This window comes from Thermobia domestica, chromosome 5, assembly GCF_964235325.1.
Source record: "Thermobia domestica chromosome 5, izTheDome1.hap1.1, whole genome shotgun sequence".
In the NCBI taxonomy this organism is placed as follows: domain Eukaryota; kingdom Metazoa; phylum Arthropoda; class Insecta; order Zygentoma; family Lepismatidae; genus Thermobia; species Thermobia domestica.
Genome location: NC_137458.1, coordinates 109,361,724 through 109,378,163, shown reverse-complemented (window position 1 = coordinate 109,378,163; position 16,440 = coordinate 109,361,724).

Here is a 16,440-nt window from a genome sequence, read left to right as displayed (position 1 = left end):
AAAAATAATGTAATTTTGTGTATGCTCCAGTCTTAAAAGTAGGTGAAACTGGGTACGTGGCCCTTTCCCAACCTGGAGTGAGCAGACACCCATGGGTCTGCAAGACAATCTCAAGGTGTCTCACAGAGCCAAAAAGCGTGTAGGGGTTGATGTACCGGTACGTGTTTATAAAATATCTTCAAACGTAAATCTTCTTTGACACACTAAATGGCTCGAAAAGGAAAGAGGGAATGAGAAATTCTTCCTCGGCGTTATAAAAACTCTTGACTTTTTTTTAAAGCAACATCTTAGTCAAGGTATTCGGCCTCACGTTTGAAACCTAGGACTACCCGATTACGGAGTATGCATCGTACCACTCTCGCAAACGAAAAACAAAAACACTCACATACACACCTATATATATATATACCAACATGGGGAAGAAATATACATACTACCCGTATATATATATCCTTCAAGGGTAATTCATAGACTCTAAAAGGGGCCGCAGTATGAAAAAGGTTAGAGAAGGCTTGATATAATATTTGTTATTTGTGTATTTGAGTGATCACGAATGAATAAAGTTTATATTATTATTATTATTATTATTATTATTATTATTATTATTATTATTATTATTATTATTATTATTATTATTATTATTATTATTATTTCAATTATTATAGTGTAATGCATTTGTATAGAAATTTCCTCACGTGGTTGAATGTTAAACAATGCTTGATGACCTTAACTCTGTCATGATATAAAAAATACGGAATAACTAACTAAATAAATACCAAAAAATTATCATGAACTTCAAACTTTATTTTCTTAAAATATACTTTCTATCGCTTATGCTTCTCTAGTTTTACGCTTGTCAATTATTAGAAATACGAGTGTCAAGTCCAAATACAGTCTTCTGACAAATGTAATAGGTATGAAAAATATTACAGTAGAATTACCAGGTTACAGTTACCAAACTGAAATAGGCGATAGTATGTAATTGGTGTTTTCTCAAGTGAGATTTAGAAACGAAACAGGGCGGGATCCAGGGTTTTCTGACGGGAAGTGCAACAACAACTACCAGTGCATTTTAATTAAATTTATTTTTTTTACATGCCTATAGGAATCTGTTGTGTGATTAAAGAATTGCCCTGGAAATGCAGTGTCTGGTGTCGGTAATGGAACCCAAAACTTTCCGAATACAACGCCAATTTTTTTTTCCAACTGATACACTGCCGCTGCGTATCGCTATAATTTTTAGTATATAATTAGTTTGCTGCTTTGGATCAGGAATTTCTTTAATCATGGACATTCGGAATTTAATTGATACTTATATCGTACAGAATCCTTATGAAATTATTAAAAAAAAATATTTTTCTGACCAGAGTATGCACTTGTTTATTAAAAGTAAAGGATTTCGTAACAGTTTCCATAACGTAACGTTATCTTCTTCAGACGTTAATATGTATGTTCATTGTTCATATCTATTAATATAGCGTGTATGTATACAAGACGGTATAACAAAGAATGTGCGGCAGGGATTTACTGTCATAAAAGAAGTGACGTTTTATTATAATGAACAATAGTTATAAATATGTTTTTCCAAAAAAAAAGAAAGAAAAAATACGTAAACAGAAATGACAGCAATATAATTACATAAATTTATAAGAGAGTTTCAAGATAAATAATCCACTCTGTATACGTAGAACAGTAGACCGTTTATCTTCAAACGCTATTATAAGTTTGAAATTAAAGGACAGAACATGCTGAATTTTGAACGAAATAATTATTGGTAGGGCAAGCGCGTCGTGCCTATTCTCTTCAATTACCCTATAAACAGAGTTATGAACCAAACATAAAATTCTATTCTTTCAAGAAGAAAATGTCAGTTTATTACATATTTCCAATATACATACATGTGAAAATAACACTAACAACACCGCACTTAATATTAGCTCTTACAAACTAAGGGATACAATATCACAAATATTCAAACTTTGGAAACCCCTAAATCAGTATTAACTTTTGCCAGCGAAAGACAATACATATTTGTAGCACTTTAGTGTCAAATACTTCGCCGATAATACAAAACATTTCCAATACATACCAACAGAGGTACAAATAATTAAAAATTGGATATTTCCCATGGATGACGTTTCGAAAAGATGTTTGCATAAGTAACATCCTTGCGCCATATATCTTATGCCCATGCACCACAAAAGTACCACCCTTACGTATACCATATTTGCAAAATTGAGTGCTAAATTTTGTATTGTTATTCCTCTTTTTACATGTAAATTTGACGTATGTAATAATCTGACGTAATGCCACTTCAAATAATATAACTTTATATTGGGGTGGAAATATTGTTCCTCTGGCGTAAAAAATGAAAAGATCAGACTCGCTTGCCCTGATCGTTTTATCAATTATCCTTGAGTTCTTATTCGGCGTCATAATTGCACGTTTTAATAAACGAGTAAAATTATTTTAAAAAATCATAGTTGTATTTACCTCATATAACAAAAAGAATTGAAATATCAAGAATATTGGCAAGGGAATGTATCTTCTTCAAACAAAACAGCACAAAACAATCAGTTTCTGGATTCTGATGCAATAATTACGTTGAGACATGAATGCGACGAAAATAAGTGCGGCGTGTTTACGCGTTGTCCGCAAATATGTGATGAATTTGATATGTATCTAAAGTTGGTCCTGTCTACTTCTCAGAAACTACTCAAACTTTCCAAATAGTTAGTGCATCGTTACTGCACGCTAGTTAAACAGAAAACGCTAGCGTTAGTGCTATCATAGCTTAGAAGTAGGGATGCGCTCGAGACGAGTCGAGGCAGGATTTTCCTGACAAAATTCGAGTCGAGACACGGCTCTTCCAATAGAGAAATATACATTTTTCGAGTCGAGACATAACTTTTACAGCACATTTTCGAGACGAGACAGCCACAAATCTTGTCTCGTGCGCATTCCTAGAAGTTATTTGCAAAATACCTGGATGTGGCTAACTTGTTTTATTATTATTATTATTATTTTACTAACTTTGACATCAATTATCACACGAAGATTGAAAAAACACCAAGAATTGGTCCATCGTTAGGACTTTCGAAAACACTTAGCAGTAACATTAGTGCTGTCATACAATAGAAGTTATTAGCGAAATACTCCAGCGGAGCCAAACAGAGATTTTTCAAATTTGTCCGACCAAAATGCTGCAAGCGCCAAAGTGCTTCCCGAAGTGCATTGTTAGTTCTTTCCGAAGTAGAAAACACTAACGTTAGTGCAATCATAGTTTAATAGTTATTTGGGAAATACCTGGGTGATGGGGTAAAACTTTAAATTTTTCAACTTAGTAACTTTCACAGTAATTATCCCACAATTGTACAAACGCCAAAGGTTAGTACATCATAAGTACTTTCCAAAACACTTAAGCACTAATGTAAGCACTATCATAATAAAAGAGTGACCATTGAAATGCCCAAGTGGAACCAGATTATTCATATTTGTCCCATGAAGATGGTACAAACGTCAAAGATTAGTGCACCGTTAGTGCTTCCCACAACAGAAAATACTAACGTAGTGCTATCATAGTTTAGAAGGTATTTTCGAAATACCTGTATGGGATTAACTTTAGATTTTTCAACTTTTAGTAACTTTTTCATTAATTTTCATGAAGATGGGACAAATGCGAGAGGTTAGTGATCGTAAGTACTTTCCATAACACTAAGCACTAACGGCAGTGCTATCATAGTATAGGAGTTACCAGCGAAATATCCACCCAAGTAGAACCAAACATAATTGTTCATATTTGTCCCACGAAGATGGTACAAACGTCAAAGGTTAGTCCATCGTTAGTGCTTCCCGAAACAGAAAACACTAACGTTAGTGCTATAATAGTTTAGGAGTTATTTGTGAAGGTGATTCTGATTTTAGGAACTGATTATTCTTTCTCTGATTTAATGTCGGTCATTAATGGGTTATCCACCTTCCAGTTCATAGCCAGTTAATGAAAAGTTACTAAAAGTCTAAAGTTAATATCTATCTAAAGTTATCCTTGCTCATCTAGGTATTTTACTAATTGCTGCTAAACTGATAGAACTAACGTTAGTGTTTAGTGTTTTGGAAAGTACTAACGATGCACTAACCATTGACATTTGCCCCATCCTAGTTGGATAATTAATATTAAAAATGAATAATTAATGTAACATTAATGTTAATAATTAATGCTACTAAAACTGAATAATCTAAAGTTAGCCCCTCCACCCAGGTATTTTTGCAAATAACTTATAAACAGTGATAGCACTAACCTCAGTGTTCGGTGCACTAACCATGTGGAAAGTTTGAGTAGTTTCCGACAAGTAGGCGAAGTTAACTTTAGACACATGTATTTTAATCATAATCAACATATTTCTGAGTAATGTTATCATTATAAGTTCTAAGCATTGTTATCTTACTTGTTTTGTTAAATATTTCTTTTTTCTTTTTTAGATAAATGAAAATTTCTATTGTTATATTTGAAAATGTAAATATCACAATTACCTGTAGCTATTGATGGCACTATAAGTAACATCTGAGGAAAATCACTATTAGCCGTAATTGTTTACTATAGAATGTTTTCACTGTTAGTAAGAAGTTAGAGATTTATATTCTAAATATTAATTTACAGTGCAAAGTGCGGACGTGCAAATGTCCTAATACATCGGCAACAATTGAACAATAATGGGTTTTATTTTTGTTTTAGTTACAAATATTAATCTATTTAATCTATGTTAAAATTACTTTAGGTACTTGATGAAACAGTCATGCTTTCGCTAAATGTCTTGCCTCAACATATGTCATACCTCATAGTGCATTGGTTCGACCAGTAGCCTAGCCAGATATGTCAACGGTGGGCACGCAAATCTATGGAATCACGGTCACCGATCCCGGTGGCAAAGGATCCCGTACACCCTTTCGAATTTTTTTTTCTGCATACAGCTAGATATAAAAGACTGTCAAGAAGAGATAAATTGAAAGAAGATCTACACTGAAAACAATGTTGGTACAACAGTACAGCTGAGTTCTCTCGTCATGACGCCATTAGCTGTAGAAGAAAAATAGGCAATTACTTATTGGCTGCCAGAGCAATGCATGCGTTTGGTTCCATATGCCGCGCCCTGTTGTTGGTGGCTCAATGTAAGAGGACGCAGCCGTATTGTATAGAACTATCATGTTGTTAATTCACCATTGCTGCTTTGTGATAGTATGGGGGTGAACTACAGTTTTGTCGGGTTAAATAGAAAGCTTCTGGGAAGTTAGTTTTTTGAACATGACTTCATAATACTTGTTTTTCTTTTTTGTGATAAATTGTTTAACAGGTGCGATCGATCCCGAGTTCGATTCCCGGTGGGGATACTCGGTCGAAAAAGTGTAAAACGCTTCTTCAGGCGTCACCCTGAATGCGGTTTTTCCTCATTCATACCAGGCAAATGCCGGGGTGGTACCTAACTTATAGGTCCCTGGCTTCTTCCTTCCTTCCCCAATCCTTTCTTCCTTCCCTTTCCCCGGATTGTGTGCTCGCTGAGGGACGTCATCCCCTCAAATCGTGAAGGGCTAAATGGCCTTACATGCCGAAAGCCCAGAAATCTAAATCCTAAAACCGAAAGTTATATTTAAAAAGTCAGAGCAGTTGGATCATAACTAGAGCATTGTGTATGTAAGGGAAATCATTAGTTATATCTCAACCTTGAGAAGGATTAGCCTTCCTGGCTACGCCACTATATAGGATCAAGAACTGAATCAGTCATTTCGAAAAGGCCATATACCTGTATACATCAAAGTAAATTGTTGAGGAGAAAGAAAAAAGTGGATTGCAAACTCGACATGCACAATGGCATCGATGATATTGAGGCAATAGTGTAGGACTCATAACACGTTGGCACATAACGTTGGCACACAATTGGTCTTTTCACAGGGGATGCGCGTTTCTTCGCACACGTCTCGACTTTGCACTAAAATGAAAATGTGGTGGGGATGGACATATGGCCTTTTCGAAATGACTGGTTCAACTGTTCGTTAGACGAATTGTTTCTGTGAAATATACCGCAAGTGACTAAAATTTCGTAAATGAATTATCGCTGTTTTTTTTTTTAAGTTAATTGATAGGCGCCTCAATTGGTACAGAAGCCCAGCAAAATAACGCACTATATACCTTTATTTCTCGTTCTTAGACCATAAGTTAACTGTAGACATCCTATAAGTTATAGTTTAGAGAGGTCTGGCCACGAGCGTGTAAAATGGAGTCATGGTACTTAAAACAAAGGAAAATGAGCTATACTCGGAGAAGAACTCTAAACTTGTATCACTCACTTCTGCGTTGATGTTTGATTAGCGATATTTGGAATTCAAATACTATAATTCAGAATTTTTTTCGGAATTCTGTAGTTTCGAAATTCCTTAAGTGTAATGATTTCGGAATTCTGTAAATATCATATTCCTATACTCTGAAATTCCACAATGTTAAAGTTCCCTACCTAGGAAAAGAAATTCTGAAATTACTACACCGGAATTTCAGAAATGGCATTATATAATCCGATCTCGGATTAAACATATTTATTTCGAAACGTTCCGGAATCTGAACACCTCCACATCTCTGAAAGACCATACTACGGCCTGCACTGCTAACGATGAAAGCGTACCATACTAGGAAAGTCCCTAACAACAATGAAAAAAATATTATCTATAGGCCTAAATGTTCTCTGAACACACCTCAGAGGGTGCTGTATTCCACGACACAATTTTAAGTTGGCCGATGTCTGATGATCCAAAGTAGAAAGAAGAGGGGATTCTGACTAACAAGCATAGGCTTACTAACAAGTGTTCCCTAAATTTTGAGTTTGGACAACGCTTTTTGAAACTTTATTAGAGAAAAGAATTTTGGAGGGATATAGTAAAAAATGGGAGGAGCACTGAATGCTTTGCGTTCGATTTGAATACTAATGGTCATACATAATTTCTTAACTATTTCAGTGGTGGGACCCCGGTTACTCAGTGAACGAGCGCTCCTCTCCGGTGTGTGGGGTCCCTAATTGGATCTCACCTCGCACCAAGCGAGCTTTATAGTAGACGAACACTGTGTTCCGGTCGTTTTTTTTAAGGATCTCCCTTTTCCTCCTATTTTCTTCATGCCACCATTCCATCCATTTGTCATCATTGTCTTCTTTAGCCCCGGTGCATAACCGTGGAAAGTTAAACAAGAAATTTTATTTCATTTCATTTACTTTCTTCGTATCCGAAGAAAATGTTCACAATGGTTTTCGAGTTCACATTGTTTTTGAAAGTTATTATTTACAGTAAGGGGCTGTTCGCCTCACGCCAAACGTACAACCTAGGAGGCCACTCACTGTTGGTTGTCCGTGACTGCTCATTCACATCTTCGCAGCTAACTCTTCCATATTTGGGGGACTTTTCCTCGATTTCAACATGAGAACGCGCCATGCTTTGCTGACAACAATTCACGTTAATTTCAAAACTGATTATATACAAACTAAAACTAAAATATTTTATTTAAATGTGGATAATTTGCGAGTATCGGATCAAGTATTAAAAGTGATACGGTAAAAATAACATGAGCAATTTTCCTCCCTGTCATTTTCCCACTTGTCTTTTCTCTGACAATTTTTCCGCTCTAAAAAACTATACTACCATTTTTCCGCCTGGCATTTTTACCGCGAATCATTAAAAATATCATTAATTGGAATGTCGGTTTATATTAATTGAACAACTCATCAGGTAGAGGAAATGAGGCCAATTTAGTTTGTAATAATTAAGGACAAATCAACAGAAATTGGAAATAAAAGCCAAAGCATATTTAGAGCTATCACCCCGGCATTCATTGGCTAAATTCAGGAAAAACCCTGAAGAATCCTCCAAAAGGTCGTTCCCGAACTCAAGCACGGGACCTCCTGATTGGAAAGCAAGAACACTAATCCCTAGCCTACTCTCGATCAAGGTCATATATTCGAGTTCAACATTTCAAATAACTCTGAATTAAGGGAGAGTTTGATATTACTTCTGATGTACAATATGATTTTTTTTCTCAAAATTATAACGAGTAAGCTTCTTACATACATAATGGAGAAGAGCGAAATGCAGTGTTTCTTAATACAGGGGATAAGCAGTGTTATTACCCCTAGACGGTGATACCTACTCCTTCCCCACTCCCAACGTTCTTCTAGACTAGAAATGAATAGTAATCATCCTTCCATAAATACAAAAGTACCATTATCGGAAAGCTATCGTCATTAATTGATGAGAACCTTTAATCGAAAGATTCTAGAAAATGCTTGTTGTGAGTATGTCATAATCAGTTAACTGAGAAATTGCTCTAGGTAATTTTCCACTAAAACGGAAAGCTTATAATTTAAATTGTAGATCTTTTTAAGTCATTGCAAGTGTTTTGAAAGTATAACCTCAAATGTTCTGTTTATTACCTGTCACACTCCAACCTATCATTTTTTTCCTTGCTAAAGAAAGGAAAGAAAGAGAGAAAGAAAAGGGGAGAACAAAAACCCACTGTCGAACTTTGAATGTATCGCGTGCCAAAAGCCTCATCTAGGGTAACATTAACTCTTTTATTTTATTTTATTTTTATTTTTATTTGTATTTATTTATTTTTTACAATTTTTGTAACTAGTTCCAGGAAATGAAGCTGATCACTTTGATTGATTTATGATGGGTTCAATAGCTTCACCGCGTGTGTAGTTAAAGCCCGGCAGAAATAAGGAAAAAAGCTTTCCTTCCTATTTTCAGTTAACAACAACGACAATAATAATAATAAAAAGGATTTCAATTAGGAAAAAGGAAAGGAATTGTGACAACATTGGTTTTCAGCCAGAAGGGATCATATATCTCTACCACGTGTCGCGAAGACTAGTAGGGGATGGTTTAGAGGGATGTACAGGGTTTTTAGAATTCTTTGTTAAGTCCCAAGTGATAATAATAATAATAATAATAATAATAATACTGAAAATGTATATTATTATTATTATTATTATTATTATTATTATTATCATTAGCTATTATTATTATTGCTTTTTAATGTTACAAATTAACTAAGTTTGAACGCCGAATTATTATTCTATTATATGTGGACTGGCCGATATAGTTTACCTACAAAGTTTGCTCACCATAATAATTTATGGTAGTAGTTTCAGCAGCAGCAAACAAATATTTTGGAAAAGTCACTTAAAATAATTTTTTGTTTCTGAATGTATTAATTATATGATATTAATAACCAGATTTTGTAGTAGTTAAATCCCTTATCGATTGTTTTCTAATCTTACTTGTCAGGCTGTCTACTCCGGATAATATCTTAGTATTTTTCTATTTTGTGAGCAAAAATAAAACCTAATTTTTAGTAAAACCATAGATTCATTTTCTCTTTTTCTGCTAGACTATTTTTTGAATTGGCTGGATTTTTTTTTTCATATCTGAAACAAGTTTAGGATCAAAAGACATTTAAAACAAACAAGCAAAATAGTAATAATCTGCCAGTATATTTTCAAAATGTCTGCATTAATTTTTTATTTTTTAGGACTACTGCACTCTTTGTTATACTTTCTTCCTTCATAAATGGTCAAATATTGGTTATAATCACTATCTGCATATTTTTCACAGAAAAAAACAAAGCATTTGAAACTTTAATAGAAAGAAAACTTCTCGCTAACCTCTTGTTTACAAGAACCATGTAAATTTTATGACATATTTTCCACCTCAATTATTACACCATCTTTTACGTTTAACAGACATTTGTTATCTTATTAAAGCAATATTATCTTACATATACAGTGGCATATTTACGATTTTGTTTCGGGGGGGGCTTTGCTAACTTTCGGGGAGGGCTTTGCCTGAAAATGTGAAAATTCTGCAAAATATTTAATATACTTTACTATAGTAAGTAAGATTTTGGGGGGGCTTAAGCCCGGAAGCCCCCCTAAATACGCCACTGTATATATATATATAAATACAGTGAGTCGTGGGTCGTGATTTGTAGGTCGTGATTCAATATGTGACCCACTGCGACTCACCACCCACCGTTACCCACTGCGACCCACCATCCACCATGACTCACTCTGACCCACCAACTCACTCTGACCTACCGACCCACTCTGCTCATTGCAGTGTAGACAGAATCTGTCTTCGTTTTACTTTCAAGGCCTCCATTTCCATTCCTTTTTCAATTGTTTCTGTTTGTGCGTACTTATCTGAGATGAGTAATATCTAAGTGAAAAAACGAACTTCAGACGATTTTGGATATTGATATCTCTAATTATAATAATAGCAATAGGACTTATACTACTACTTGGCTTCCGAGACACAGCGTGTGAGTTTTACTACTACTGGAAACTGCTGAAAAAATACATTTTTTAATCACTATAATATACAAATTATTATATAAAAAAATAAATGTAACTATGTGTGCCTGATCATCACGGCCAAATTGCAAAGTCAAATGAAATGACTTTTGGTATATGGTTAGGCCGTAATCCAAACTGTGATGTTATCATATCGATTTCATTATAATACATATTCTAAGGTGGTAGTGGGGATTCAATTTTTATGGGGGAAAATGAGTGTCTCGCAAGCCGTTAAACTTATGGAACTGAAATTCAGTATATTAACTCTTTATTGAAAATTAACAAACCTGTCCTAGCGTGTTTTTTTTTTTATTCTCCTTTATGGAGGCGGCACTTTTCTTGTATATGGAAAATTGGTAGTGAGTTGGATTGTAAAAATAAGCGAAAACGATCGAGGTTAGTTAAGAAACAAATTCTGGAACAATTATTGAGAAACAAAAAATACAGTGCTTAGCTTGATATATCCATTGTTTTGTATCATAATAATTCCTGAAGCTTAAGTGTATTATATGAAATGCTTAGGGCACAGGGCAATCAACCAATCAAATTGCGAGAAAAATACACATAAAATTTGTACTGTAAGCTTAATTACACGGACATTTTAACTATGGACTGTACGCATGATTTTCCATTTTTTGTTCTTCCGTTAGTCTACTTATCTTGATTTGGAACTTTCAAATTTAATCCTTTCTCCCATTGAAAAGTATCGATCATTCAACAAGCAAGTAATAATACCATGATAATTTAATTGAAATTCATCGTAATTTGGCCCATGACAAACACTTTACAATTTTATATCGTAAAGGTCAGATCCACCGGTATTGTAACAGAGCTGTGATTCAGCAATTGACGCTAGAAATTCGAGCTCCGATTACTTAGAATTTTACAACCTGGTTTCATTACAAGTGTAAACTCTTTAGTCAGTAGAGAAGATGACGTGGATAATGCGTCAGAGTTGATGGCGATGTGTTTAATGGGTCAGAGTGGGTCACATTGATGAAAATGTTTCATGGTAGGTGGTGGATCGGTGTGGATCAGGGTGAGTCGGGGATCAGTGGGACGTGGGTCACGATGAGTACTGGGTCAAATTTTCATTGACCCACGTGACGCTGGCCCAGGCGAAGAGAAGAAACGCATGCTAACAATTTGGCTAAAAAGAACTTTTACACGATCTAACTATGAGATCCATGTCCCCAGTTCCCAATCTTACAAATTGACAGTCTTTTCTACACCAAAGTTTTGTGCACCGATTTGGTGAGATATGTTTTATTTTCACCCTTCAGTAAACTACCCTTACTTTGGGGTATAGTAAAAAAATTCTAACACCCCTCCGTGGGAAAATTTATAAAAACATCTAAAATTTTATCTCCTATCGTTCTTAGAAAGTAGAAAAAAAAATTGCGAGTTTGCCCTTGCTACCCGAACGCCTCATATCTGTATAAAGTAGTTTTGTTATCCAAACTTGTTTTTTAAAAAATGGAGTGTTTACAATTTTAGCTTGAAGCCTGGATCATGCTATATAAATTTTGTAGTGAACAGCACTGAACATGTAGGTTTTCTCTGCTTTTCTTCCCTCCGGCCGCGTTTTAAGTCCCAAGAATTATTTTTACATCATCCCATTTTATTTAACGTGGTTTCTTTAGTCTCAAGAGCTCTCATTCGTGGCTAAGCGCTTAGCGGACGCACATTTGGCGTGGGAGATCCGGGTTCGATACCCGGCGGAAGCTCATGTGGTTCGGATTCCACGTTCATCAGTAGGTCCATGTCTCATATAGCATCCCTGCTGAACAGAACGTTAAACTCAAAATCAACTCAACTTTAGTCTCAAGAACATGTCGACGATATTAAAACTACTAATACATGTACAAGTTTTCTTTTAATACACGTTGAATAGTCTAGTGCTGTCATCGCGGTTGGTAATTGTGTAAGTAATATCTACTGCTTTTATTTCCTCTACAAAGTTAAGAGTGGAACAGATAAGCCCCTCTTAGCGGTCTCTGTGTAAAAGTAGTGTTGAAACTTCTATCCCCATAACAGAATGCCCGCTATTCGCACGGGTAGAATAAGTTTTATGGAAAATATTTCAAAACATTGCAACAATGAAAAACTCGATCAACGGATTTTAGACATAGAATTAAACATAGAACTTACTCGTTAATCGTAAGTTGTGTTTAAAACTACGGGTTAAGTACACTGCTTTTAAAAATAAAACTCATAATTGAAGAAAACTCGACATGAAATGAAAGCTTAACCTATTTTTGTTTTTGGTTTGTTTGAGTTTAACGTCCCACTCTTACGCCCTGGTGGCTGAAGGAGACGTGAACCGACTTATTATTGTGGAATCAGAACCACTTTTTTGTATCAGACTGGGAATCGAACCTAGGGCTACGCGCGCCGAACACAAGCGTTCTAAACTCTAAACCAAGCATGGATCCTCAACATCTTCGTTTTACTCCCATTGAGATGAAGAACAACAATGATGTACAGTGAATTATAATGGAGAAACCCAGTAATGAAAACGCCAAAGAAAGGTAGAAGAAAGCTCAAACACCGAGTTGTATGCTATAAAATTCACATGAAACATCCTGCAATTGAACAAAGGACGAATATCACCAGATGTTATACCTTTAGCACTTAATCACTGCGGTACCCTTTAGGGATCATTAACCCGATGACCCTTTCCCCCTTTTTCACAGGTGTCTCTTTTCAAAGTGTTTGTGATCCATGTGACCTCTGTAAACTGCAACTCAAGTATCCAGTTGTGTGAAGAAATCGGTAGTGGATAGTCGGGAAACGGAAAAAGCTAAATCACAGCAAAAGGTTTCATAATGCGGAAGAGGGGGAACTCCTTCCATGTGGCAAGATGTTGGTTCAATACATGAAAATAGAACAAAAATTTTACACACCTACATTTTTGTTACTGACGGGAGTGAAATAGATGTTCTACCATCAAGTTAAATGTTTCCTTTGTGTTCTTAGATTCTTTGAATTTCTCTTTACGATGAATGTTTCAAGAAAACTATGTCAGTTGTTTTTTCATTCTTTTTCTTTTCTTTTTTCTTATTATAAAAAAGCAACACTCTCTTGTCACTTGCTCAAGTGTTACGAATGAGCTAGTGCATTTAGAGTAGATAATATTTGCTTTCATTGTTTGTAGGCTCTACTGTCTGTGTACCCTAGAAAACTTTAAAGATATTGTTGTCTTTAATTTTTATCTGGCACATAGAAATAAGCTTAATAAAACATGATACCATTCTTATCATTCACGGCATCAGCCATTCAAATTTTACATATAGTTGTATCTGATAAATGCAGAGATATTATTAAACGCTTGCAGGGACATGGGTTTAGAAGTAAATGCAGAGAAAACTAAATACATGGAAGTGCGCCGGGACCGTAATTCGGCAAATTGTGGAGGCGTTAAAATATTAAATAATACTTTTGATAAAGTGGATACTTTCAAATATTTAGGGTCAATATTAACAGACGAAAATCATATTCACGAAGAAATTAAATGTCGACTAAAAGCAGGGAATTCGTGTTACTATTCGGTTCAAAATCTCTTGTCGTCGCGAATTCTGTCGAGGAATTTGAAGCTTAAAATATATAAAACGATAATCATGCCTGTTGTTCTGTATGGTTGCGAAACATGGTCGCTTACTCTGAGGGAAGAACGTAGACTGAAAGTATTTGAGAACAGGATCCTGAGAAGAATATTCGGACCCAAGAGGAACGAGAATGGGGAATGGCGGAAGCTTCATAACGAGGAACTACATAGTTTATACGGTTTACCCAACATTGTTAGGGTCGTCAAGTCTAGGAGGCTTAGGTGGGCAGGTCATGTAGCTAGAATGGAAGAAAGTAGAAACGTTTTCAAAGTCTTGACTGGTAGACCCATAGGAAAACGACCATTAGGAAGACCTAGGCGTAGATGGGAGGATAATATTAAGATGGATCTCGCAGAGATAGGAATACAAAGTAGAAACTGGATCCAATTAGCTAAGGATAGAAGTCAGTGGAGAGCTTTTGTGAACGCGGCACTGAACCTCCGGGTTCCATAGGCCATAGAGTTAGTTAGTTAGTTAGTTGTATCTGATACCGTCTGTGTGAACAACAGTCCTGGTGATGATTTATGGTGACTTATTGATTACTCTCAATACCTATATGAATGATTCGCTAATAATGATCGCAAATTGATATGAAATTGATCATAAAAATCATTAAAAATTTCTAAATTATATATATATATATATATATTTAGAGAGAGAGAGAGAGACTAAAGCTCTTTTAAAGAATCGTAGAATGTGAAGGAGTCCGGGTAGGGATGGTACATAAACAAGGCTGCAGTTCCGGTTTCGTCTCGTTTGACGAAAGTGGTCTCAGTCCCGATCTCGTCTCAAAGTAAATAGTATAAAATTAAAAAAAAAAATATATGTAAGTAGTATAATTTTTTGCTTTTATTATTCAATTTGAATTGCTTTGTGGCATATCCATTAGTACCTAGGTGGCCAACACTCGCGCTTTTTATGCGTGTTCGCGGGTTCAATCATTAGGGTGTATATCAAGCATTGGATAAAACTGGAATAGTGATCCACATTTCACTTTAAACAACAGATCTTATCATATAACCTCAGTACTTGCTATGCAGAGAAACTCTTTACAGTCAACTTCAATACTATAGTTAATTTCCTTCCTGCTGAATCAGAGTTATTCAATATCTACCAGATAACACAGTAGATAGCAGTAAGAATGTATTTAAATGATAGGAAATTTAAATTTGACAATTTCTCATTTATTGTTCGCTACCAGAATGCCCGCTCTTTGCACGGGGAGAATAACTTTCATTTTGGACATAAGAACAAAAATACTGTCACCAATCAACTATGAATTCGACACTAATATCGATCATTTTCAGTTATTTTTAAGTCACCATCCCCTTTAAGAGTACTAATGGGAGCTGGACTTAGAAGATTTAAACAGCATCGGAAGTGTCACTGTTCATCTCAGCGACCCAGAAAACTATGGATTCGACACTACTATCGGTTATGTTTATATATAGATATAAATATATATATATATTGGGTGTCCTAAAAAATGGCGCTCACAAACTACAGAACACTATTCTGCAGGTCAAAATAAAGGGAAAATGTTATATGATGGAATGCCCTCCGGGGCCTCCCTCAGCTTTTATGGGGAATTAAAATTTCACTATGTGGCAACATTGCATATTAATTTGGAACATTAGCATCGCTCTACAAATCCATCAAACAGTTATAAGAGCTTCTCCGTGGCTAAGCGGTTAGAGTACACGCCTTTGGCGTGGGAGACCCGGGTTCGATTCCCGGCGGGAGCTCATGTGGTTCAGATTCCACGTTAATCAGTAGGTCCTCGTCTCATATAGCCTCGCTGCTGAACGGGACGTTAAAATCGAAATCAACTTAACTCAAACAGTTATATCGATTGTTAAGGTAATAATGGGTGCTAGTGTCAACGTCTATTGACTTCACGGCGTCTCTGGCGGTCTAAAGAGCGGACGCGTCCCCCAAATATTTTGAGTACGAGATAAATGGATCAATGCTGAAAGTATTTAGATCTATGTGGAAGAAGTAAAAATATAGGGAGAACAAATTAAAATTATGCCTGTTCTTAAAAATTAGGTTAACGTGAATAGAATATCCGCCTGACGTATGTTACTTTGAAAGAAGGCTTTTATTTATTTATTTATTTTTAAAGTTACGCTTCTTGGTTAGTCAAAGTAGTATCTGCTGCAGGCACATAAGTTTTTCATTGCTTAACCAGCAACAATTGGGTTCCATTAACGAAGGGAGAATGGATAAGGGGAGGAAAGGGTGTATAGAAAGTTTTCTGGGAATTAAGAAGGGAAATCTACAAGGACGGAAATATACAATAGAAGCGAAGGTGACCAAAAAGAATTTAAAAAGATAGAGAAATTTGAATATTATATATGAGAGTAAACTTCATGTGCATAGGCGTGCCCACCTAAAATTTTCTGGAGGGGACAATACCCTTCACTCAACATTGTAGGCCAAAC